The sequence below is a fragment of the Oncorhynchus clarkii genome, chromosome 29 (genome assembly GCF_045791955.1).
Source record: "Oncorhynchus clarkii lewisi isolate Uvic-CL-2024 chromosome 29, UVic_Ocla_1.0, whole genome shotgun sequence".
In the NCBI taxonomy this organism is placed as follows: domain Eukaryota; kingdom Metazoa; phylum Chordata; class Actinopteri; order Salmoniformes; family Salmonidae; genus Oncorhynchus; species Oncorhynchus clarkii.
In genome coordinates, this window is record NC_092175.1 from 29,617,976 (window position 1) to 29,645,191 (window position 27,216).

Here is a 27,216-nt window from a genome sequence, read left to right on the forward strand (position 1 = left end):
TCAGAGGTAATTAGAGGCAATGCGAAATAGCGTTTTTATCATTACGCAAATCATCACAGTCAAAAGCAACATGATTAATACAAATGTGGGCAGATAAATAAACAAACACATACATTATTAAATAAACAAATAAATACATTTCAAATAAATAATTGATTAGATAGATAGATAAATATAACTTTGTAGAAAACAAAACTAATTTACACAAAACTATTGCCAACTATTCAGGAGAAATATTTCTGATTTCACAACAATTGTTTAATAAAAGAACTCTGTCCAAACATGGAATTCAGTCATAATGCCCGAAACAAACAGTCTGATGTTATTAAATCGTTTGAGGCAAAACGATGACCTGTCTGCTCTCTGTTGGGTGATATTTGTTTATGTGTCTGGTGAGGCCAGAAGAGGAGAATACATTTTCACTACAAAATCGACACGGAAACACCTCTCCGGTCACCTTTGTGATGCACTCAGTCCCTGCGTATTTGGAGGAGGGCTCGGGTGTTTCTGGGCGGGACTCGAGCAGGCTGCTGGGTTGTTGGTCGGAGTCTTTGGCCGAATGAGACTGATTCTGAGGATGACTAGCTGCCTTCCTATTGTGCAAGGCCAAGTGTTTCCTCAGGTACGCTTGTTTTCTGAATTTCTTTGAGCACTGTGGGCAGCTGAACATAATTTCTTCATCAGAGCCCGAGTCTGAGGGTGGCGGGGAGGGTGGGCGCGCCTCTCTGGCTGTTGGTGTGTCAGGTCGGTTCTCCTCTCTCTGTGATGATACTCTCTCCACTTGAAAACCCTTTGGCTTGTGCCAACGTCGGTGGGAGGCCAGGTTAGCGGGACAACTAAAAACTTTGTCACACTCGTCGCAGCGATATTCGATTCGGACGATGCGAGAGCACATGTGGAAGGCCAAAGTGAGAGGGTCTGCATACCGCTCCTTGCAAAGCTGACAGATGAATTCTCCAAGCGGAATGCTGGTGTTGGAGCGTTGCTTCACCTCATCCTCTGCCTCCTCTGTAATGCGCAATCCGAGGACGGGAGATGTGGTTACCTCATCCCGGTGGCTGGACTTCTTCTCTTGGTTTTGGGAGCTTGAGGACTTGCGCTTTTTAGAATTAGTATGGGGAGATTTAGCGTTGGAGGTGGCAGGCCGCTTCACTGCTGCATATTTAGCATTCCCGCACATGGTGTCCAGTCTGGTGGTCATCTCCTGAAGAGACGACGACACTGGGGAACCATCAATGGTGAAACTTCCCAAATTTGCCTCGGGGCAGGTATCTGCTGGAGCAGAAGAAAGAGAGCTTAGCATTTGATGAGCGGCGTCCACGGGTGTGTATTGATATCCCTCGCTGTCAGGCCGGGTCGGGCTCAGTGATGGCGCACAGTGAGACTCTGGAATTCCACCGAAAATACCCCGGCTGGGAACTCTGATAAAGTTGTGGCACACGGAAGGCAGTGCATGAGCCGGGGCATTCTCGACCAGCGAAGAGCAGTTGGCGTCCAGCGCCAAGTCCTCCTCGCGTATCCTGTATGAAACAGGACCAGCCTTTTTAGAACGTTTTATAAGGAAACCCTTTGGCATGGTTATTGTCAGGAAGCACACTCGACGCGTTATAAACAACCTCAATAAGATTTTGCTGTTAAAGTTGAGGCCAGAAATTGGAATGAGGCGTGTCTAATCGCAGTGCGCCCTATTCGCTCTGCAGTACTTGTCCACACTGGCCCTCTGTCTTTTGTCTCCGTCTTTATAAAGGCCCCGAGCGGTCATTGTGCGTCAGTTAGGACGCAGATGGCAGCAGTCCAGCCGTCAATAGAAAGGCCCGGCAACATGATCCACCGGGAGTCTCTGAGGAGCACAGCGACAGATGTCAGCCTCCCCCATTGCGGAGTCCCCCCCAGACCACTTGTCCCGTCCTTGACGGTCCCTTGCCATTATGCAGATTACACAGAGCCACACCACACTTATCCAGCCTTTATCCTCCCATGTCCTCTGAGAGTATTCAACACACACGTACCGCAGCCGTCCATCCATTCATCAAAACACACGATTCAAAAGGAGGAGGGGGGGGGGGGGGGGGGTCAGACTTGTGCCAGTTTGGGGGTAAAGAGGCAGAGGGAAGAGGCACAGCACCAGTACATCTATGCAGAAAAGTGCTCAATGCGCTGCTCAAATGCGCCTTAAGCATAGACGTCCAGGGGCATTCAACCCGTTGAACAATTTAATTTAATGTGATTTCAACATCAAGAGACTAAAAATCACCAAAAAAGTAACTCCATTTGTGAAGTTATTTTACGTTTTGGGAATTCGGGCCCTGATGTGAAGGGGATCCCAATTATTTTATCATCAACGTTTAAATAAATTCTGCTCCCTAGTTGTGGCAAACATTGAATACCTCCAACGTCAAACGTCTCAACTCAACAATAGAAACAGTCTGTCATGTCATTGTCAGTGAAATTAACCATTTTCATCACACGTCTACAATCTGGCGGAAAAAAAACACATTACATATACAGACCCAACCCCCAACATAACAAAATACATATTATTAGCAGCAAAGCTATCTGAATCAGGGCTGTCTTGTAAAGGGCAACAAAAACGTTTGAAATCAATAAATGGTAAAGGTCACAGACCAAACATCTTCCATAGCCTAAATGTAAAGCCATGAAACGTGTGACAGGTTTACCTATTAACTAAATGTCCAGTGTTTAAAACTTAAACATAAGGCATTTAGATTAGCCAATTAATGTTCTTATCTTAAATACAGGTTGTTTAGTATGCAAGATTAAACATGATAGTCAGCTTTTTCCAGTCACTTTCCAACCAGGAGAACACCTATATCTCCTGTGTTCAGATTTTAAACACTAGTGTTTACTTTCCCATCATGCTGTTTAGAGTGCATTGTCACTAGAAATTGATGTGACTTTCCATGCCTTTTATTCAGATCAGTGTTAGGAATCTGTCATCTTACCTACACTGAACAAAAATATAAATGCGTCATTTAAAGTGTTGGTCCCATGTTTCATGAGATTAAATAAAAGATCCCAGAAATGTTCCATATTTCCAAAAGGCTTATTTCTCTAAAATGTTGTGCACAAATTTGTTTACTTCCATGCTAGTGCACATTTCTACTTTGCCAAGATAATCCATCCACCTGACAGGTGTGGTATGTCAAGAAGATGATTAAATAACATGATCATTACACAGGTGCACCTTGTGCTGGGGACAAAAAAGGCCAATCTAAAATGTGCAGTTTGTCACACAACATAATGCCACAGATGTCTCAAATTTTTAGGGAGTGTACTATTGGCATGCTGACTGGAGGAATGTCCACCAGAGCTGTTGCCAGATAATTTAATGTTAATTTCTCTACCATAAGCCTCCTTCAATGTCATTTAAGAGAATTTGGCAGTACGTCCAACCGGCCTCACAACCACAGACCACGTGTATGGCGTTGTGTGGATGAGTGGTTTGCTGATGTCAACGTTATGAACAGAGTGCCCCATGGTGGCGGTGGGGTTATGGTATGGGCAGGCATAATTTACAGACAATTAACACAATTGCATTGTATTTATGGAAATCTGCATGCACAGAGATACAGTGAAAAGATCCTGAGGCCCATTGTCGTGTCATTCCTCTGCCGTTATCACCTCATGTTTAACCATGATGATGCCTGGCCCCATGTCGCAAGGATCCGTACACAATTCCTGGAAGCTGAAAATGTTCCAGTTCTTCCATGACCTGCATTCTCACCAGACCATTGAGCATGTTTGGTATGCTCTGGGTCAACGTGTACGACAGCATGTTCCAGTTCCTGTCAATATCCAGCAACTTCGCACAGCCATTGAAGAGGAATGGGACAACATTCTACAGGCCACAATCAACAACCTGATCCAGTCTATGCAAAGGATGTGTTGCGCTGCATGAGGAAAAATGGTGGTCAAATGCCGAAGTCGTCTCAAAACAAAAGTGACGTTATTAAGCATGTGCAGTAAAAAGTAGGATTCTGTTTTTACATGCAAAAGTGATTGCTCTTGATAAAAACGCTTTATCTGCCTCCCCAATGAAAACTAGTTTGAAAATTTGTCGTATGTTTCTGGACGGTGCACCATGCTTCCTTGTTGACAACATAACCGAGCGGCGCAGATTACTGTTCCATTTGAGAAGGGCGCTCATCCCTCACCGTTTTTGCCCGTTCACATCACAGGCCATCCAGGTTGGGTAGGTTACTTTCTAAATGTAATTACAGTTACAAGTTACCTGTCCAAAATTGTAATCAGTAAAGTAACTTTTGGATTACCCAAACTCAGTAACGTAATCTGATTACATTCAGTTACTTTTTTTGATTACTTTCCCCTTAAGAGGCATGAGAAGAAGACACAAATGTATGTTACCAATTGAATGACATCTATTGCAGGATAAATCAATGTTAGAGTTTACATAGTTGGCCATATATGGATGTTACATTTTACTTTATGGGTTGATTATGTAGGCTTCTTCTAACCCATCACTTTCTACTACATATAATAACACGATTAAATGATGTTGTTACATGAAAAACCAAAGTCAATCAGAATTCCAGTCATTCCAATAAATGTTATACCTCTTGATCTTCAAGAATAGGACTTGGAAATATGAAAGTATAGATTAGCCAAATTGTTTTACCCGAGCATAACCCCAAAACTAAGGATTTATTAGCCAGCCGTACTCTGTTGTTTATGATTTTGATGTCATGGAGGACTGACTGGGCTCATTGATTCGAGTTGAAAAATACATTTTGCACTCATGGAATGGCATGCTTTGAGCACCACTGAAATGTGCTTTTTACATGTGAAAAATGAATGCAATATGCTGCATTTGCTATAGGCCAATTGTTTACCTTTCTGTTGGTGACACTTTGTTATCTTGATAATATGCAGCAGTTTAAAGGGCAAATCCAGAGATGAAACAATAACAAAACGGTCATCCCACCTCTGTTTTGGTAAAAAACCGAGGGATAGGACTGGAGAAATGCAACACTGTCAGATTAATAGACAGAGCTATGGATGCAAGTACTGACCATCCATTGTATCAAAATGATTGTTTTAACCATGTTATGAGGCTATACAGTGTTTGTTTACATTTACAAAGATAAACTTACATTTTGGGTTCTCATGGAGTGTGACAGTTGAACTATGACTATGACCATATTCTTTAAGAAAATGGATATACAGTACCAGTCAAAGGTTTGGACACACCTTCTCATTCAAGGGTTTTTCTTCATTATTACCATTTTCTATATTGTAGAATAATAGGGAAGACATCAAAACTATAAAATAACACATATGGTATCATGTAGTAACCAAAAAAGTGTTAAATAAATCAAAATATATTTTATATTTTAAATTCTTCAAAGTAGCCAACCTTTGCCTTGATGACAGCTTTGCACAAGTTTGGCATTCTCTCAACCAGCTTAATGAGGCAGTCACCTGGAATGCTTTTCAATTAACAGGTGTGCCTTGTTAAAAGTTAATTTGGGGAATTTCTTTCCTTCTTAATGTGGTTGAGCCAATCAGTTATGTTGTGAGAAGGTAGGGGTGGTATACAGAAAATAGCACTATTTGGTAAAAGACCAAGTCCATATTATGGCAAGAACAGCTCAAATAAGCAAAGAGAAACGACAGTCCATCATTACTTTAAGACATCAGGTCAGTCAATCCGGGAAATAGCAGTCGCAAAAACTATGATGAAACTAACTCTTATGAGGACCGGCACAGGTAAGGAAGACCCAGAGGCTGCAGAGTTACCAGCCTCAGAAATTGCAGCCCAAATAAAAGCTTCACAGAGTTCAAGTAACATCTCAACATCAACTGTTTAATTATTTAGTTTTTTACCTTTATTTAACTAGGCAAGTCAGTTAAGAACACATTCTTATTTTCAATGACAGCCTAGGAACAGTGGGTTAACCTGACTGTTCAGGGGCAGAACGACAGATTTGTACCTTGTCAGCTTGGGGATTTGAACTTGCAACCTTTCTGCTGCTAGTCCAACGCTCTAACCACTAGGCTACCCTGCCACCCCACCCTGAACGCATAATCCCCCCATCAGTGCTCAGACTGTCCGCAATAGGCTGAGAGAGGCTGGACTGAGGGCTTTTAGGCCTGTTGTCAGGCAGGTCTTCACCAGACATCACCGGCAACAACGTCGCCTATGGACACAAACCTACCGTCACTGGACCAGACAGGACTGACAAAAAGTGCTCTTCACTGATAAGTCACGGTTTTGTCTCACCAGGAGTGATGGTCAGATTTGCGTTTATCGTCGAAGGAATGAGCATTACACTGAGGCCTGTACTCTGGAGCAGGATCTATTTGGAGGTGGAGGGTCCGTCATGGTCTGGGGCGGTGTGTCACAGCGTCAATGGACTGAGCTTGTCATTGCAGGCAATATCAACGCTGTGCATTACAGGGAATACATCCTCCTCCCTCATGTGGTACCCTTCCTGCAGGCTCATCCTGACATGACCCTCCAGCATGACAATGCCACCAGCCATATTGCTCGTTCTGTGCGTGATTTCCTGCAAGACAGGAATGTCAGTGTTCTTCCATGGCCAGCGAAGAGCCCGGATCTCAATCCCATTGAGCACATTTGGGACCTGTTGGATGAGGGCTAGGGCCATTCCCCCCAGAAATGTCAGGGAAATTGCAGGTGCCTTGGTAGAAGAGTGGGGTAACATCACACAGCAAGAACGGGCAAATCTGGTGCAGTCCACGAGGAGGTGATGCACCACAGTACCTACTGCAGCTGGTGGCCACACCAGATACTGACTGTTACTTTTGATTTTGACCCCCCTTTGTTCAGGGACACATTATTCAATTTCTGTTAGTCACATGTCTGTGGAACTTGTTCAGTTTATGTCTCAGTTGTTGAATCTTGTTATGTTCATACAAATATTTACACATGTTAAGTTTGCTGAAAAAAAACGCAGTTGACAGTGAGAGGATGTTTCTTTTTTTTGCTGAGTTGATATACACTGCTCAAAAAAATAAAGGGAACACTAAAAAAACACATCCTAGATCTGAATGAATGAATTATTCTTATTAAATACTTTTTTCTTTACATAGTTGAATGTGCTGACAACAAAATCACACAAAAATTATCAATGGAAATCAAATTTATCAACCCATGGAGGTCTGGATTTGGAGTCACACTCAAAATTAAATTGGAAAACCACACTACAGGCTGATCCAACTTTGATGTCATGTCCTTAAAACAAGTCAAAATGAGGCTCAGTAGTGTGTGTGGCCTCCACGTGCCTGTATGACCTCCCTACAACGCCTGGGCATGCTCCTGATGAGGTGGCAGATGGTCTCCTGAGGGATCTCCTCCCAGACCTTGACTAAAGCGTCCGCCAACTCCTGGACAGTCTGTGGTGCAACGTGGCGTTGGTGGATGGAGCGAGACATGATGTCCCAGATGTGCTCAATTGGATTCAGGTCTGGGGAACGGGCGGGCCAGTCCATAGCAGCAATGCCTTCCTCTTGCAGGAACTGCTGACACACTCCAGCCACATGAGGTCTAGCATTGTCTTGCATTAGGAGGAACCCAGGGCCAACCGCACCAGCATATGGTCTCACAAGGGGTCTGAGGATCTCATCTCGGTACCTAATGGCACCTCTGGCGAGCACATGGAGGGCTGTGCGGCCCCCTAAAGAAATGCCACCCCACACCATAACTGACCCTCCGCCAAACCGGTCATGCTGGAGGATGTTGCAGGCAGCAGAACGTTCTCCACGGCTTCTCCAGACTGTCACGTCTGTCACATGTGCTCAGTGTGAACCTGCTTTCATCTGTGAAGAGCACAGGGCGCCAGTGGCGAATTTGCCAATCTTGGTGTTCTCTGGCAAATGAAAAACGTCCTGCATGGTGTTGGGCTGTAAGCACAACCCCCACCTGTGGACGTCGGGCCCTCATACCACCCTCATGGAGTCTGTTTCTGACCGTTTGAGCAGACACATGCACATTTGTGGCCTGCTGGAAGTCATTTTGCAGTGCTCTGGCAGTGCTCCTCCTGCTACTCCTTGCACAAAGGCGGAGGTAGCGGTCCTGCTGCTGGGTTGTTGCCCTCCTACGGCCTCCTCCACGTCTCCTGATGTACTGGCCTGTCTCTTGGTAGCGCCTCCATGCTCTGGACACTACGCTGACAGACACAGCAAACCTTCTTGCCACAGCTCGCATTGATGTTCCATCCTGGATGAGCTGCACTACCTGAGCCACTTGTGTGGGTTGTAGACTCCGTCTCATGCTACCACTAGAGTGAAAGCACCGCCAGCATTCAAAAGTGACCAAAACATCAGCCAGGAAGCATAGGAACTGAGAAGTGGTCTGTGGTCCCCACCTGCAGAACCACTCCTTTATTGGGGGATGTCTTGCTAATTGCCTATAATTTCCACCTGTTGTCTATTCCATTTGCACAACAGCATGTGACATTTATTGTCAATCAGTGTTGCTTCCTAAGTGGACAGTTTGATTTCACAGAAGTGTGATTGACTTGGAGTTACATTGTGTTGTTTAAGTGTTCCCTTTATTTTTTTGAGCAGTGTATATATGCAGTTGAAGTCGGAAGTTTACATACACTTAGGTTGGAGTCATTAAAACTAGTTTTTCAACCACTCCACAAATTTCTTGTTAACAAACTATGGTTTTGGCAAGTCGGTTAGGACATCTACTTTGTGCATGACACAAATAATTTTTCCAACAGTTGTTTACAGACAGATTATTTTACTTATAATTCACTGTATCACAATTCCAGTGGGTCAGAAGTTTACATACACTAAGTTGACTGTGACTTTAAACAGCTTCTGATAGGCTAATTGACATACTTTGAGTCAATTGGAGGTGTACCTGTGGATGTATTTCAAGGCCTACCTTCATAGTGGTCTCTGACTTGTGGTCAGACTCGCTCAGGTGGAACAAACTTAAACTTGCACCTTGTTTCAATGCTGATTTGAATGTCACTGAGAAAACAGAGACGTGTCAGATTTATTTTCGCAAACATCCTTTCTGAATTTAAAAGTAATCCTTGAAGTAATCATCTAGTTTTTCAAAAGTATCTGTAATCTGATTACAATATTTTTGCTAGTAATGTAACGGATCACATGCAATGCATGTAACGGATCACATGCAATGCATTACTCCCCAACCCTGCGGGCCACAGACCAGTGTCCCGCGGTCTCAATATAATTGAACCCGCCCACTGAAAAATAAATGGGAGGGGCTGAATTATAATATTTCCCAGCATGTTTTGTTGCAGGTTGATTTTCAGAATAGTTTGTTTTAATATCTATGTTTCTTCTTGCACATTGATTAATTGATAGGTAGTCTTGTTTATTAAGTCCTTCACCATAGCAGTCATTCTGTGTGCAGGTTGTGAGTGATATAATATTCAAATTCTTGGATATCCTCCCTCTGGCTGTATTCTGATAGGACTAACTAATCATTTTAGAAACTTGCAGGTCTATGAGCCAGGATTTTCAGACCACAATGTTAAGAATGACTAGACAATAACTAACAGCCTTATGCTAATATTTACTTCTAATTGAAACACATTCACTTAAGCAATAAGTGATTGCAATAATGCAACAACCATGTCTCGGTCACTAACAAACACAGTCATGGGTTTCACCTGAAAGGCATGCTGGGAAATATGCAAATACCTCTTCACACCCTACAGTGTTAAAACAACACCCCCATTGTTTAGTGTTTAAAATCTATTCCCCTTGTTCTGAAAAAAATGTGTGTTTAAAATGTGTTACAGGGAATAAGCATGTTCCGGTGTTTACACGTTTTCATTGAAATTCTAAATCCTTGACACATTTAAAACGTGTTACAGAAAAGTTTTTAGTTATGTGTTCAGATCCTAAGCTCTTCGTTTTACAGTGTAAGGACCCATAGGGCGGTGTCGTCCGGGTTAGGGTTTGGCCAGGGCAGGCCGTCATTGTAAATAATAATTTGTTCTTAACTGATTTGCCTAGTTAAATATATATATATATATATATATATATATATATATATATATATATATATATATATATATATATATATATATATATATATATATTGATAATGTTAATCAATCTAAGCAGTCAGTTGCATTGATTCATGTTTTTAGCCTCTTTTGTGCTTAACATCAAAATGGCGTGTAGGCCTATGGCATATTGTTGCAATTCTATAAGTTCCTGTATGAAATAGGCCTGTGGATAATGTGTTATTGTGCATTGAAATAAAATACAAATAAAAGACAACATTCCCAATTCCTGTTTTGATAGAGAAATTATATATTAGGGGTATCAACCCAGACAAAATCATTACCTTCAGCCCGTTTCCTTATGCCTTTCCTTTTAACTTGTCAACATTGATTTAAAATAGGCATCAGATAATGTTGTTATGAAGAATAAGCATGTCCCACAATAGGAGAAACCGACACTGTCCTCAGCAGCAATCTAGTTAGGAATATGCTCAGGACGCACACGCACAAACGCATGGCCACACTCACACACACACACACACACACACACACACACACACACACACACACACACACACACACACACACACACACACACACACACACACACACCCCAGCCTTTGTATGGTGTCTCCCAACCGGTCTGTTATCTCGGGAGCTTTGATTGTTATTGGATTTTTTTTTTCATCCTTTGGGGATAGTAGACAAAAAAAAGTTGGCGCGCGAGGAGGATAGCACTAGGGAGAGGCGTAGGGCATTTATTTGAATAGGCCTATGTGTTTGGGGTTGAAGGGGGGACTTCTCCCATTATTTTACTTTCCGCCTTTGTTGGAATTGGAAGTTTGAAGCGTGTGCCTTTGGAGGCACAAGCCACGCGCCTGCCCTGACCTCTGTGATACCCTATTTGCATAAAGCTGGAGAATTGAATTCGGTCCTATTCTTTGACGTGACCTGCCTGACTTAGTCAATTACTGGCGGTCCCTGGTTGTTCAGCGGTGGGATAATTAAACGGAATCACAAATGTGGTGCTTTTAAACTAACGGAATACCTATCTCCACTGAGGCCTATAAGGGAAAACTAGTTAAAAAAATGTGCCACCCGCAATATACACTGGTCAACACGTTCAAACTAATGTCATTAACCTCAAAGTCTAATTTTAGATGTTATCGCAGGTGCAGAGAAATGCTTATGTTTTTACCTCCAATGGTGCAGTAATATCTAGCAATATGTTAAATCCACCGAATACAAGTACAATGTTAGCCTACAAAATGTTGTTTCAAAAAGAGCATTGCTGCATGGGCCCTCGGGGTGTTTATGAGCCTGTCCTACATTTGACATTTCAATTCAGCCTCAGTAGGTAAGGTAGGTTTTAAAAAAAAAAAAAGTTTTGTTTATTATTATTATTTATTTTTTTTAAATCTTTTTTTAAATCTTAAAATGTTTAATCATCATCATCACGCACATCATTGATGATTCATCATAGTCTTAGCAATTGCTTGAAAATGTACTTAGAAGAATCCTCAATGCCTGGCCCTAGAGCAGCCTATGGGCTATACAGAGGCACCACCAACTACGGCCTACACTGCCTTTGTTCAGCACACAGCCTGGGCAGGAGGAATTCGGAATGTGTAATCTTGTTGCTACGAGAAAGGATGTAGGAGCGCCAGCGATTGGCCCGTGGCACTCGTGGGCCATGTGCAGTTCGTGCTGTCTTATTTACATACAGCTGTACAGTTTCCCGAGGACATGAATACACAGCCCTCTAACAACAATAGAATCAACTTAAATGTAGCTACAGCACCATGACTCTCCAATTCATTTTCAACCATTCAGTCAGATGAAATATGGTAAAGGCAGGGGGGTAATCTAAAGACAGAAATTGTGATACATTAGGAGGAGGTGTTCTTGACCCCTCTTATGGAATTTTTTATCTGAATTCCTTCAAAATAGAAACCCTTATTTTTTAAATATGTTTTTGTGTCAATTTATAAAAAATAAGGCAAGAGGTTGCAGTATCATGTCGTCCCCCACAAATGATGCACGCCCCTTGGGCCAATTGAGATATTGCATGTGACGAACACATTTCAGTCAATGACCACAGCTCCCGCCTAGGGCCAATCAGTGTAACTTTGTAAATGCCTGATCGCTATGGCAAGACGCATCATTCACTATCAAGTTACATCAAAATCATCCCAGTGCTGTCTGGGATACTGCGTAAGCCTAATGTACAAAGGAACGTACTGATGGACTGAGAAAAATCCACAGTCCCCTCCCCGATTTAATAGTGGGACAAATATAATGTAGGCTAGGGTATAGGCCTATATGACTTTCATGTCATTTTTGCAGGTTAGCATTTTTTTTTCATGCATCTTGTTCTGGAGGCTGCTCTTCAGAGTGTTCTCTAACTGGCACAGGCACAAAGTCAAACCTAACCTTAACCCTAACCTTAACCACACTGCTAAACCTAATGCCTAACCCTAACCTTACATTTTTTCATTAATCTTTACAATATAGCCAATTTTTGGTAATTTATTAGGATCCCCATTACCTGTTGGAAAAGACAATGCTACTCTTCCTGGGGTCCACACAGAACATGACACAATACAGAATATTAATAGACAAGAACAGCTCAATGACAGAACTACATACATTTAAAAACAGCACACATAGCCTACATATCAATACATACACACAAAATATCTAGGTCAAATAGGGGAGAGGCGTTGTGACGGGAGTTGTTTTTGTTCATCTGAAGTGCTGATTGGAATGATCGAAAAAATGGATAAACAATCAAAAACGGAATAATTAGGCAGCAGTACACTTAAAGCTGCAGCCTCCAATTCTAAGAAAAATCTAAAGGCCCTCTGCAACTTGTTTTGTTAAACAGCAGAGAAATGTAACCCCTCGCAAATTCATAGACATGGCTATGGAGGCAAGGATTGATCATGCACGCATTGTTTTCTAGTTATACAGTGTGTGTGTACAATTAGGCTACATTGTTTACACACATTGGAGTAAAACAAGCTTATATCATGGGTTCCTGTCAAGGCAAGGGCTGATTTCAAGGTTTTACTGCTAACCTAGAAAGCATTACATGGGCTTGCTCCTACCTATCTCTCTGATTTGGTCCTGCCGTACATACCTACACGTACGCTACGGTCACAAGACGCTAATTGTCCCTAGAATTTCTAAGCAAACAGCTGCAGGCAGGGCTTTCTCCTATAGAGCTCCATTTCTATGGAATGGTCTGCCTACCCATGTGAGAGACACAAACTCGGTCTCAACCTTTAAGTCTTTACTGAAGACTCATCTCTTCAGTGGGTCATATGATTGAGTGTAGTCTGGTCCAGGAGTGTGAAGGTGAACGGAAAGGCTCTGGAGCAACGAACTGCCCTTGCTGTCTCTGCCTGGCCGGTTCCCCTCTTTCCACTGGGATTCTCTGCCTCTAACCCTATTACAGGGGCTGAGTCACTGGCTTACTAGGGCTCTTTCATACCGTCCCTAGGAGGGGTGCGTCACTTGAGTGGGTTGAGTCACTGATGTGATCTTCCTGTCTGGGTTGGTGCCCCCCCTTGGGTTGTGCTGTGGCGGAGATCTTTGTGGGCTATACTCAGCCTTGTCTCAGGATGGTAAGTTGGTGGATGAAGATATCCCTCTAGTGGTGTGGGGGCTGTGCTTTGGCAAAGTGGTATGGCAAAGTATGCTCTCTCTAATTCGCTCTTTCTCTCTTTCTTTCTTTCTCTCTCTCGGAGGACCTGAGCCCTAGGACCATGCCTCAGGACTACCTGACATGATGACTCCTTGCTGTCCCCAGTCCACCTGGCCGTGCTGCTGCTCCAGTTTCAACTGTTCTGCCTGTGATTATTATTATTTGACCATGCTGGTCATCTATGAACATTTGAACATCTTGGCCATGTTCTGTTATAATCTCCACCCGGCACAGCCAGAAGAGGATTGGCCACCCCACATAGCCTGGTTCCTCTCTAGGTTTCTTCCTAGGTTTTGGCCTTTCTAGGGAATTTTTCCTAGCCACCATGCTTCTACACCTGCATTGCTTGCTGTTTGGGGTTTTAGGCTGGGTTTCTGTACAGCACTTTGAGATATCAGCTGATGTACGAAGGGCTATATAAATACATTTGATTTGATTCTGATGGGGTATGACAGTTGAACTAAGCTCATCAAGCATTTATAAGTTCTATTATTATAGAATCAATGGCTATATATCAGAAGCCCTTTCCTGCAGTCAAATGACTAGTGGCCTCATTGGTGGAATGTTATTCATATTTTTTAAATAGTTTCATAATTAATAAACAATATTATTTTTTAAATACAGAAAATCCGGTGTTTCTATGTCAAACGGTTTTGTTAAATTTCAGTGTTCTGAGATGTATATAAACCGTAATATCGGGATGCAAACTCAAATTTGAATACATTTCAACTTTATATCTGACATGGTACAGGTGTCCTCTTTTTGATAAACCCATAGCCATGTGTGTGAGGTGTATACGTTTGTTTCAAAGTAGATTTGTTTAAGACTACAAAGAAACACTGTTAGGGTTGTGGTTGAGGCTAGGGTTAGGGTTGAACTGGGATGTGGACATGAAGCTAGGGTTAGAGTTGAACTGGGATGTGGACATGAGGCTAGGGTTGAACCGGGATGTGGACATGAAGCTAGGGTTAGAGTTGGACTGGGATGTGGACATGAGGATAGGGTTAGGGTTGAACCGGGATGTGGACATGAAGCTAGGGTTAGAGTTGAACTGGGATGTGGACATGAGGCTAGGGTTAGGGTTGAACCGGGATGTGGACATGAAGCTAGGGTTAGGGTTGTGGTTGAGGATAGGGTTAGGGTTGAACCGGGGTGTGGACATGAGGCTAGGGTTAGAGTTGAACTGGGATGTGGACATGAGGCTAGGGTTAGGGTTGAACTGGGATGTGGACATGAAGCTAGGGTTAGGGTTGAACCGGGATGAGGACATGAGGCTAGAGTTATGTTTGAACCGGGTTGTGGACATGAAGCTAGGGTTAGGGTTGAACCGGGATGAGGACATGAAGCTAGGGTTAGGGTTGAACCGGTATGTGGACATGAAGCTAGGGTTAGGGTTGTGGTTGAAGCTAGGGTTAGGGTTGAACCGGGATGTGAACATGAAGCTAGGGTTAGGGTTGAACCGGTATGTGGACAAGAAGCTAGGGTAAGGGTTGTGGTTGAAGCTAGGGTTAGGGTTGAACCGGGATATGGGCATGAGGCTAGGGTTAGGGTTGAACTGGGATGTGGACATGAAGCTAGGGTTAGGGTTGAACTGGGATGTGGACATGAGGCTAGAGTTAGGGTTGAACCGGGATGTGGACATGAGGCTAGGGTTAGGGTTGTGGTTGAGGCAAGGGTTAGGGTTGAACTGGGATGTGGACATGAGGCTAGGGTTAGGGTTGAACTGGGATGTGGACATGAGGCTAGGGTTAGGGTTGAACTGGGATGTGGACATGAAGCTAGGGTTAGGGTTGAACTGGGATGTGGACATGAGGCTAGAGTTAGGGTTGAACTGGGATGTGGACATGAGGCTAGGGTTGTGGTTGAGGCTAGGGTTAGGGTTGAACTGGGATGTGGACATGAGGCTAGGGTTAGGGTTGAACTGGGATGTGGACATGAGGCTAGGGTTAGGGTTGAACTGGGATGTGGACATGAAGCTAGGGTTAGGGTTGAACTGGGATGTGGACATGAAGCTAGGGTTAGAATTGAGGCTAGGTTTAGGGTTGTGGTTGAGGCTAGGGTTGGGGTTGTGGTTGAGGCTAGGGTTAGGGTTGTGGTTGAGGCTAGGGTTGGGGTTGTGGTTGAGGCTAGGGTTAGGGTTGTGGTTGAGGCTAGGGTTGTGGTTGAGGCTAGGGTTAGGGTTGTGGTTGAGGGTTAGGTTTGAACCGGGATGTGGACAAGGTGGAGTTGGCATGGGTACATTAATCTAGGGTTAGGGTTATCATTTCTATAGCAGTTGTTACCGTTGTTACAATATTCTTATGTTATAAATAACAATTTAAACTTACAATACCATACCATTTCTTTAAGATAGCTGAAGCAAGCATACACATTTACTTCAGGAAATGTACCTTTCCTAGTCGTGCACTCTTCTCCCACAAACCTTCAGTGACTCATCATAATACCAACTTAACCTCTGCATGAGAAACCTTATTTGTCCTCGACTAGAGAGTTAATGTACATGTTTAATCTTGATAAAAGAGCCCTGGTGTTGTTTCTTGAAACCACATTCTGTAGGCCTATGCATCTCTGGTCATGGTCTTAGCACTCTGAGTTTTATTAAGCAGCTGGTAAATATGATCAGCATACTCATAATAAATAGCCTGATGTAGTTATGTACTTGTTATTATGAGAAGGAAATGAACAATGTAAATTAAGGATCAGAGAAGGTGTAAGATGTAAGATATATCTTTTCCCTTTTTGTCTCTTCTGAGAATAACTGGTGCAAAGTCTGGGCCCTGGTCACAATGGCACAAGGTTGTCGACACATCACTTTGCCAATAGATGTCGCTGCAGTACTGACTATTGCTGTGAGCTAGTACTGACAATTTAACGGTACACAGGATGTGGAAACCTTGTGTCACTGTCAACATGTATTCACATGAAATGGGTAACAACAACCATGAAATTGAGTTAATTTCCAGATCTCACTTTGTTTGGGCCTATAAGAGAATGTTTATTCAGGAACTTGATTTCTCTGTATAGGGTGGAATGTAATTATGTTAGGCCTATATCAATGCCAACACAACCACTCTACATTTTCCTGTTAATAAAACACACTAGCCAGGCAGCTAGACTTGCTAAATATTATAGATGCAGTATGTTCTAGCATGATGGTCTTGGTTGGAGAATGTGACAGCAGTAGAATTCCTTTCAGCCATTGTTTCTAATAGAGATATAAAGTGAATCAGTCAGCTTCTCGTTTCATTGGGCCACATTTCCTGATTTTCTAACAAAATAGGAAGGGGAAATAGTGCCCAGAGTAAATGAGCTGGGGGTAGTCTGGTCTTTGACAAAAATAGCACCACTCAGGTAGCCTAGTGGTTAGAGTGTTTGACTAGTAACCGAAAGGTTGCAAGATCGAATCCTCGAGCTGACAAGGTAAAAATCTGTCGTTCTGCCCCTGAATAAGGCAGTTAATCCACTGCTCCTAGTTTGCCATTGAAAATAAGAATGTGTTCTTAACTGACTTGCCTAGTTAAATACAAATGAATAATAGAAAATAATATTTATCTGATCCACAATCAATACTTACAAACTATTTTCTGCTTAAATGGTTGGACCAATATAATGTAACACTTATTTGAAAGAGATATTTCATCTACATGATGTTAAATAAGTTGTTGATGAAAAGTATTTGTTTTACTCATTGGGTTTTGCATTGCCATGTGTGAATGGTATTTTGAACACATTTGAAATGCAATATAATAATAGTGAATGTACATACATTTTTTTTTGATATGATATACACCAATGTCCTTCTAGTGCCATCACTAAAATGCTTGTCTTGTGTATGCTAAACTATGATCATTATTTCTTTGTTGTAATCCGTTGTAGACTCACTATCCCCAACACCGTCCTCCTATCCCCACCCTACCCCCACACCCGGCTCTGTTGTGGGCTTGGCCAGAGCTGGTGACCTCCTAACAGGGCCACATGGTCAGGCAAGGGGGGGATTATATACAGTAATTAGGGGATGGAGTCGGGCCCCAGCTACAGTGCCACATTAGCTAAAGGGTTGTTTAAAGCTGGACTTTTAAGGCTATTAGTTAGTGAGGGTAAAGAAGCACCTAACAGTATAGAAACCATGTACTAATGCTTACAATATACACATATTTGTGACTATATTACGCACATATTGGATATGCCTGTAATGTTATGAGTCATGCAGCATACATTACATGTTGTGTTTCCAACATGAGGATGCATTTGAGCGTGATGAGAGGAGGAGCATCTGGGATTAGGGGCTCAGTCTTGTATTCTAAAGTGAGGTACACAGTACTGTAGGCTGTGATTTTCCTTACCCCATAGTGACAAAATCCATCTGAAAAAAGGGAGAAAAATGACCGTGCTGGCACAACACATCGAAGACAAATGGAAAACACCATAATCCTCAGTGGTAACACCTTAATTTGACACAGTAAAAGGCTCACAAAGCGCAGCATAATTCTCCCCTCTCATAAACATCTCCCGTGTTCAGTCTGTGACTGACGCCTGTGCTTTGGTAGGATGACATAATCAGAGCACGCCATGGCTGGGCTTAGGAAGACAAGGTAATGTCTATGGAAACGCATGCAGGACAAGGTCAGGTGGCAGAGCACCTGCTGGGAGGAAAGGCATGGGGAGGGGATAGGATGGGAGGGGGAGGTGAACAGTGATGGTAGTCCTCTTAATGGTCAGTCTAGTAAACCATGTACTGTTATTGTTGGGCAACCATTTCATTGTTTAGTGTGGACACACTAGGTCTCCCCTAAACACACACAAACATAAACATGCAAACATATGCTCCTTAAGAATTTGTTCTTAACTGACTTGCCTAGTTAAGTGAAGGTTAAATAAAAAATAAATAAATACAATTTGCCCCCCAACCCTTCCTCCACCCAAAACACACACATTTGCTTAGAATAGCACATTGAGGCTGACAGGCTAGATGCACTTAGTCATTGGTCGCTTAATCTAGTCGCCCTAATCATCCAACCATTAATATAGAAAACAGATTAGACTCAGAGAGAGAGAGAGAGATAGAGAGAGAGAGAAGAGCACATCCTGCCTATTGCGGTCTATTGCTGCCTCAGCCTCTCTTTGACAGAGCGAAAGAGAGAGAGAGAGGGGGAGGAGAGAGATCGGTGATGTGATGTGTGTGAGGGGAGGAGAAGGAGGGGGTTGGCTTTAGTGTGATTTGAATGGGCGTGAGAGAGAGCGTGAGGGACTGAGCAAATCAACCTGCCTCTTTTGACTGAACAACGGGATGGAAGAGCTGAGCTCCTAGCCACACTGATCAGAGAGGAGTTTTATTTTTGGAGAGGGGAAGAAGGGAGCAGACAAGGGGAACCGAAGAGGGAGAAGAAGGAGAAAAGGCATCAGAGTCGGGATAGATAGCAGAAAAATGCTGTCATGGGGAGAGGGGGAGGGAGCAGACAGAAAGGAACAGAATGAGATCAGGCAGGGTGGAGCGGAGCTGAAATGTGGAGGTAAGTCCTGTCTTTCTCTACTCAGACCCTTTAGAATGCCACATTCCTAATTCCCTATGTCCTGTGGTCTGGTGATAATGAATGTGATTGGCTTGATCAGGACAACCTAGATGGCTCGATGTGAGCATACATATGCTCTTATTTCCAGTCGGTTCCACCAGAGATTCAGAGCATTCTGCAGTACAAAAGTGAGAGAGCAGAGGATGTGTCAACACAATGAACGAACGCTTTGTCAGGGGTAGGAAAGGATGTCTAAGCAACATTCTGCTATCTTCACGCTCGTTCTCCCCCCTCTCTCTAGTGTTGTGGGCTCGTTTATAAACGGTGTTCTGACATTGACATGAAGTCACTGCAGACCTTGCTGTGTAGGGCGCTCTGGGCTGCAGGACCCAGAGATGTGGGCCAGGTGGAGGAAGGGAGGGAGCAGAGACAGAAAGAGCGCCAGAAACAGGGAAAAGGGAAAAAAGGAATAGAGAGGAGCTATAGTGATACAGAAACAAAAAGACAAGATAAATAGGATTTAAAAATATATATTGTTATTATTTATTTATTTATTTTACAAACAAAGGTCTGCAGCCCCTGCCTGTTTTGTGTGGGGGATATGGATGATAAAGAGGACTGAGAGGGTACTGCATGTAACGTGCACAGACAATGATGGAATGGAGAACCAGAGCCAGGATCAGGGTGTTGTTTTCAAGGTGGCAAAGAAAAGGAGGGATGCAGGAGATTTTTTTTCTCTCAATTTGTCTGTGAGGGGGGTTGTGCTTTTTGGAGTCGGGGATGCAAGGGATGGTGAGGTCTGGTAGAGAAAGAGAACGGGCAAATTATTGAGGGAGATGAAGAGGAGAGGGTTGAGGGACAGCTTACATAAGCCAGTGCACTAAAAGACAGACCATTTAATTTATTTTGCACCACATGAGTCCTCATCATATGTGGTTTTCACTGTGGTTGCCAGTAGCGGACAATCTCATTCCATATGATGATGAATGCATTGAGACTTGACTTGGTGAAGTCGTCGCTCTCTTTCCTGAGGAGTGCGGCAGGTCGTGTGCTTGTCTAAATTTGATGACAGAAGCACTGTTTATACCTGGATCTAACATGCGGCCTTTGTCCTTATCTTATCCACATTCTGATTTTGGCCACATTTTAGACAAGTGTAGACAATTAAAAGACTCATTGTGATCTGACTGTGAACAGATCTTATAAGTGTAAACAGACAAATCAGGTCAAGATCAGGATGAAGGACGCATGTTAACGGCAGGTATAAACAGGGCTATTGACTTGGTCGCGGTCTTTGTGCGTTCGTGGCCAGATTGGCAGAGGGTGTGACGTTATCCATCCGAGACTGCTAATCTGCATGGTTGGCCAGATGTGCCCATGGATGTGTGTGTGTGTGTGTGTGTGTGTGTGTGTGTGTGTGTGTGTGTGTGTGTGAAAGCCCCTCTGCTCTCCAATCATAGACTCACTTTGACAGCGACACATCTGACAAATGCATCTAAAATACAGAACATAGCTTGTTTTCAGAAGATTAACATTGACTATCTGAGAATGAATGTGACAGGGGGTAACTGAGCCCAGATGAAAACAGCAGATTTGTTGGGCGACTATGACACACAACCACTGTGGCATTGCACACAAGGCGTATGGGTACAAGAGTCTAGTGATGCTTTGAGGTCACAGTGCCAATTATGGGGTGGAAAATGGACCTTACCATGGTGCTTAAATGGTCATGAAATGCTACTCAAATACTACAAAATCATTGATGATGTAATAATATCAGAATACTAATGTAGTAATTAGAAAATAGAGTTGCAAAGGGGCATTCAATTTAGGATCAAATGTATTGTTAACTTGAGTAGACTTTGATTAGGTTAATTAGGCCAAATGAATGTGTCAACTCTAAACAGAAATACAATTATTCAATGCAGCAATCTCAACCCAACAGTCATTTATTTGTCAGTCAAATTAAGGTTAATGGATGTACCCACCTGTATTTTAGGATAAAGTAGACTCCAACATTTCTCTATTATTTGACAACATAACAGAAAAAAGCTTTCCCCTCAGCCCTCAATAGTTTGTGGACAGTAGGTAGATGTTTCTATACCTACAATAATATAATTATCAGATGTGTGTGTGTCAGTGACATAAATATTCCTGTTCTAGCTGGTGTTGAAGTGTGTTGAAGCACTCAGGCGCTCTAAAAAAGAAAACCTTTTCATAGAACATGTTAAAAATGTTGCTCTTTAAATATGCTGTTTTGACCCAAATGATGGGAACTAGCAATTGGCGTCAGAGCGTGTAGGCGTCTATATTTGTTCATCTATTGAGGACTCATAGTATCGTCACAGTATGGAGCTAAAAAAAAACCTGTGGGTGTCTGGGACTCTTTTTAAATATGAGAGGCTCTCTGTCAGTCAGCAGGGACATGTGTGGCACACATTCTTCAGCTGAGTGGGAGGAGAGAAGGAGAGGGGATCAGAGGAGAAGGGAGAAGAGGTGAGGCAGAGCAGCTAATCTCTGTGATCGATCAGGCCCACTTGTATTTCCTGCAGAATCAAACTGCTCCACATCACTGTCCATTCCTACACCAGCCCCTGGCCACAGAGAACAGATCTATCCAACTAAAATGAATGACTACAGTATGAGGCATCTGATTAGACGAATCAAGGCTGTAAGTACAGAACCACTTGATGTCTTTAATAGACATCTTAAATGTAAAGGAGCTGTTACATGTTTGTCCTTTGCCAGTTTAATAAGTGGAGATCCCAAAACATTGAAGCCCTAAATGACTTACAGTTGAAGTCGGAAGTTTACATACACTTAGGTTGGAGTCATTAAAACTCATTTTTCAACCACTCAACAAATTCTTGTTAACAAACTATAGTTTTGGCAAGTCGGTTAGGACATCTACTTTGTGCAAGACACAAGTAATTTTTCCAACAATTGTTTACAGACAGATTATTTCACTTATAATTCACTGTATCACAATTCCAGTGGGTCAGAAGTTTACATACACTAAGTTGACTGTGCCTTTAAAGAGCTTGGAAAATTCCGGAAAATGATGTCATGGCTTTAGAAGCTTCTGATAGTCTAATTGACATAATTTGAGTCAATTGGAGTGTACCTGTGGATGTATTTCAAGCCCTACCTTCAAACTCAGTGCCTCTTCGCTTGACATCATGGGAAAATCAAAAGAAATCAGCCAAGACCTCAGCAAAAAAATGTATAGACCTCCACAAGTCTGGTTCATCCTTAGGGGCAATTTCCAAACGCCTGAAGGTACGACGTTCATCTGTACAAACAATAGTACACAAGTATAAACACCATGGGACAACGCAGCTTTCATACTGCTCAGGAAGGAGATATGAACGTACTTTGGTGCGAAAAGTGCAAATCAATCCCAGAACAACAGCAAAGGACCTTGTAAAGATGCTGGAGGAAACAGGTACAAAAGTATCTATATCCACAGTAAAACGAGTTCTATATCAACATGACCTGAAAGGCCGCTCAGAAAGGAAGAAGCCACTGCTCCAAAACTGCCATAAAAGAGTCAGACTACGGTTTGCAACTGCACATGGGGACGAAGATCGTACTTTTTGGAGAAATGTCCTCTGGTCTGATGAAACAAAAATAGAACTGTTTGTCCATAATGACCATTGTTATGTTTGGAGGTAAAAGGGGGAGACTTGCAAGCCGAAGAACACCATCCCAACCATGAAGCACGGGGGTGGCAGCATCATGTTGTGGGGGTGCTTTGCTGCATGGGGGACTGGTGCACTTCACAAAATAGATGGCATCATGAGAGAGGACAATTATGTGGATATATTGAAGCAACATCTCAAGACATCAGTCAGGAAGTTAAAGCTTGGTCGCAAATGGGTCTTCCAAATGGACAATGACCCCAAGCATACTTCCAAAGTTGTGGCAAAATGGCTTAAGGACAACAAAGTCAAGGTATTGGAGTGGCCATCAAAAAGCCCTGACCTCAATCCTATAGAAAATGTGTGGGTAGAACTGAAAAAGTGTGTGCGAGCAAGGAGGCCTACAAACCTGACTCAGTTACACCAGCTTTGTCAGGAGGAATGGGCCAAAATTCACCCAACTTATTGTGGGAAGCTTGTGGAAGGCTACCCTAAACGTTTGACCCAAGTTAAACAATTTAAAGGCAATGCTACCAAATACTAATTGAGTGTATGCAAACTTCTGACCCACTGGGAATGTGATGAAAGAAATAAAATCTGAAATAAATAATTATCTACTATTATTCTGACATTTCACATTCTTAAAATAAAGTGGTGATCCTAACTGACTTAAGACAGGGCATTCTTCTAGTATTAAATGTCAGGAATTGTGAAAAACTGAGTTTAAATGTATTTGGCTAAGGTGTATGTAAACTTCCGACTTCAACTGTATATGATGGAAATAATAGTGAGAGCAGCAGTGTTACACATCTGTGGCGCAGGATGCTAGCAGAGCCACAGGGCTAACAGATCCTGCCTGCCTCAGATGTACTAAAGCTGTGTGTCACCCAGGATTTCAACTCCAGCTTACACTGCTGCCCTCTTTGCATACCAAATTATATTTCCATGCCAAAAGCAACTCCTCTCCATAGGGCCGCTGCAGAAAATTGCCTCTCAACAGTCAACCAACTGTCTTTACATAACACAACGTGGACAGGAGCCTATCTGACAACAACCTGAGGCAGAAAGACTATCTGAAAAGGCTATTCAATCTATGTTTAGGCCTACTGTGCTCCACGAGAGAGAACATTTACCATGGTGCTCCCACACTGTGCCGTGCCAAACTGATATATTTTAACTGACCAATAAGGGCGAAAATTACATCCAGACATATATAATATGGCAAATACAATAGTGGCGTCTCAAGAGAAATAATCAATTTGTCCAGTTAATGATACCTCATCAACATGGATCAAATATTGCTAAGGTTACGAGGCAGATTATCCTCTCCACTGAAACATGAGTCAGCAGAACTACACCGTCTCCCTCAGTTGGAGCCATTTTGCGTTACTAGGCCTAGCCAGACTGTGTCTCTCTATCTCTCCCAGTGAGCAGTGTGTCTGTGTGACTGAGGGAGCCTGGTGGACAAAGCAGAGGATGGTAGGATGGTAGATAGCAGTGGAAGCCACTGGGTGGATCCTCTAATCAGATTGTGCTCTCCTTTGTCACCTGTCCTCTGTGGCCATGCTCTTAATGGGAGCTCAGCCCTCTCTGGAGTGGAGTCACCCTCAGATTTCTGTCCCTGGGCTCTGGCCGGCCCAGCTCTGCTCTGCCACACAGGGCCTGACTGCACAATGAGCAGGACTAGAGAGGAGAGACATAGGAGAGCGAGAGTGATGGGAGGGAAGGAAGGAAGGAAAGGGGAGAGTGGCAGAGGTGATAGAGAGATAAGAAATGTTCATGGGGAAATAGGAGTATTAAAAAGATAGTGAGAAGTAGAAAATGAGCCAAAAAAAGGTACTACATACTACTATACTACTACATTATTATACCACTATACTACATACTACTATACTACTATACTACTACATTTGTGTAACTGGAAAGAACACGTTTTGACCTGTATAGGTTTATGTGTTTGTCATTTCAGCTAAATTAAATCTTAAAGTGCATTAGGATTATGATAATAAAACATCTGCTGAATATTTGAATAAATTCACACTAGGGAGGTTCGCTTGCTCATCACAGATTTGCACTCTGTAAATAACCCACTAGTCAGAAATACTGTAGGCAGTGGGTGTGTGGAGTTTGCTGTCGTCAATGTTGTTAATCAACCAGTTATGAAGGTTTTAAATGATATCACTGAAGCCATTGACAAAAAACAGCACTGTTTCTCACTTTTTATTGATCTCTCTAAGGCTTTTGATACAGTTGATCATGCTATACTAAGGCAGAGATTGTCGAGTGTAGGTCTTTCGGAGCATGCAGTTGCATGGTTTGCTAACTATCTGTCTGATAGAACTCAGTGCACTCAATTTGATGGGCTTATGTCTGTTAAATTGTCTGTCTTGAATGGTGTGCCCCAAGGCTCTGTACTTGGTCTTCTCTTATTCACTATTTATATAAATAATTTCGACAAAAATGTCCAAAATGCACCACTTCATTTTTATGCTGATGATACTGTTATTTACTGTTGTGCGTCTCTTACAAAAGCTTTCCAGAACATGCAAACTGCTTTTTATACTGTTCAACATACCTTGTGTCAATTGAAGCTTATCCTCAATACTGACAAAACTAAACTAATGGTGTTTTCTAATGCAAGAAATAGACCTCTGAACCTTTCACCTATTACTACCTGTCAGGGCAAGGAGATTGAGTTTGTAACCTCATATAAATATCTTGGAATTTTAATTGATGACGGCCTCTCTTTTAAATTGCACATTCAACAACTTACACAAAAATTTAAGCTGAAATATTTTAGGAATAAGGCCTGTTTTTCTTTTGAAGCCAGAAGGAGGCTAGTATCAGCTACATTTATGCCTTTACTAGACTACGGGAATATTTTATATATGAATGCTTCCGCTCAGTGTTTGAGATCAATGGCACTTTGAGATTTATTTTAAACTGCAAAACCCTTACGCACCACTGCACTTCTTATACCAGGGTTGGCTGGCCTTCTCTAGTCACTCGTAGGCTCAGTCACTGGTATACTTTTATTTACAAAGCCATTTTGGGTTTACTACCTTTTTATTTGTGCATTTTTATTATTCAGAAATGTGGTGGGTACTCTCTTCATTCGCTGGACTTTAAATCATTTTTATTTTTTTACCTTTATTTTACTAGGGACGTCAGTTAAGAACTAATTCTTATTTTCAATGACGGCCTAGGAACAGTGGGTTAACTGCCTGTTCAGGGGCAGAACGACAGATTTGTACCTTGTCAGCTCGGGGATTTGAACTTGCAACCTTTCGGTTACTAGTCCAACGCTCTAACCACTAGGCTACGCTGCCGCCTGCTAACTGTTCCAAATGTCCGAACTGAATTTGGTAAAAGGGCTTTTATATTCTCTGCGCCATCGTCTTGGAACACCTTACAAAATACTTTTAAACTGGAAGAACTTGTCCCGATTGGTGTTTTTAAATCACAGATGAAGGATTTTGAGGCTGATTCCCTGACCTGTCAATGTTTTTAATTTGCTGTTTTATACTCTTGTGAATTCAATGGTTTTTACTAGATTACTTGTAGTTTTTCATGTTGTCTGTCTGTAATTTTTTTGTAATGACTTGGTGCAGCCTATCTTGGCCAGGGCGCTCTTGAAAAATAGACTTTAATCTCAATGAGCCTTTCCTGGTTAAATAAAGGTTAAATAAAGTTATATCATACATACACTGACTGAACAACACACACAAACACACACCTATTCTCGTTATTCCAATTCCCATTATAGGAGAAGTGCCCTCAGTGACATTCAGTGGTACACTCCCACGACATCACTACTTCCCCATCCTGAGCAGTCTGATCAAAAAGGCAGAAAACAAGGAAAAAAAAGACCTCCACACACAATATCACATTAATCGGCAGATACATACAACACAGTGAAAATCATTACTGCTCTAGCCATGTCGGAAAAGCACTTCATGTCCATTTTATTACAGTCAATAAGGGTGGAAAGAGTCACTGTGCAACTGGCTGCATTTTCATATTAAAGGCGTTGGCGGTAAAAAGAGCATAACAAAAAAACAGAATTACTAATTAGAAGCGCTTAGCTGTAGCACTGGTAGATCGGTCCTGCCTGTGTGTGCCTGAGAGGCTCCTCTCAGACAGCTGCCGCACATAGGAAACACACAGACAGGATGTACCTCACAGACCAAGGTGGAGGGACAGGATCAGAAACACTACTAACAGAGCTACTAACAGAGCTCAGAGAACCAGATATAGCTTTGTATATAGCCAAGTTATCATTTATTTGTACTTTTTTAAAAATTTTACCTTTATTTAACTAGGCAAGTCAGTTAAGAACAAATTCTTATTAACAATGA

At 42.4% G+C, this 27,216-nt stretch overlaps 1 protein-coding gene and 1 pseudogene across 19 annotated transcripts in view; one reads left to right on the plus strand and one right to left on the minus strand.

Annotated features, from left to right (window-relative positions):
- Positions 1-268: 268 nt before the first annotated feature.
- On the minus strand, positions 269-1,762 carry LOC139388716 (insulinoma-associated protein 1a pseudogene; annotated as a pseudogene).
- Positions 1,763-18,941: 17,179 nt separating this feature from the next.
- Positions 18,942-27,216, plus strand: part of LOC139387996 (signal-induced proliferation-associated protein 1-like) — a 41,570-nt gene continuing 33,295 nt past the window's right edge. For all 19 annotated transcript variants that reach the window (XR_011629239.1, XR_011629240.1, XR_011629238.1 and 16 more), the window contains exon 1: positions 18,942-19,217. The gene's annotated coding sequence lies outside the window, so the exon portion shown is untranslated. The remainder of the gene's footprint in view (positions 19,218-27,216) is intronic.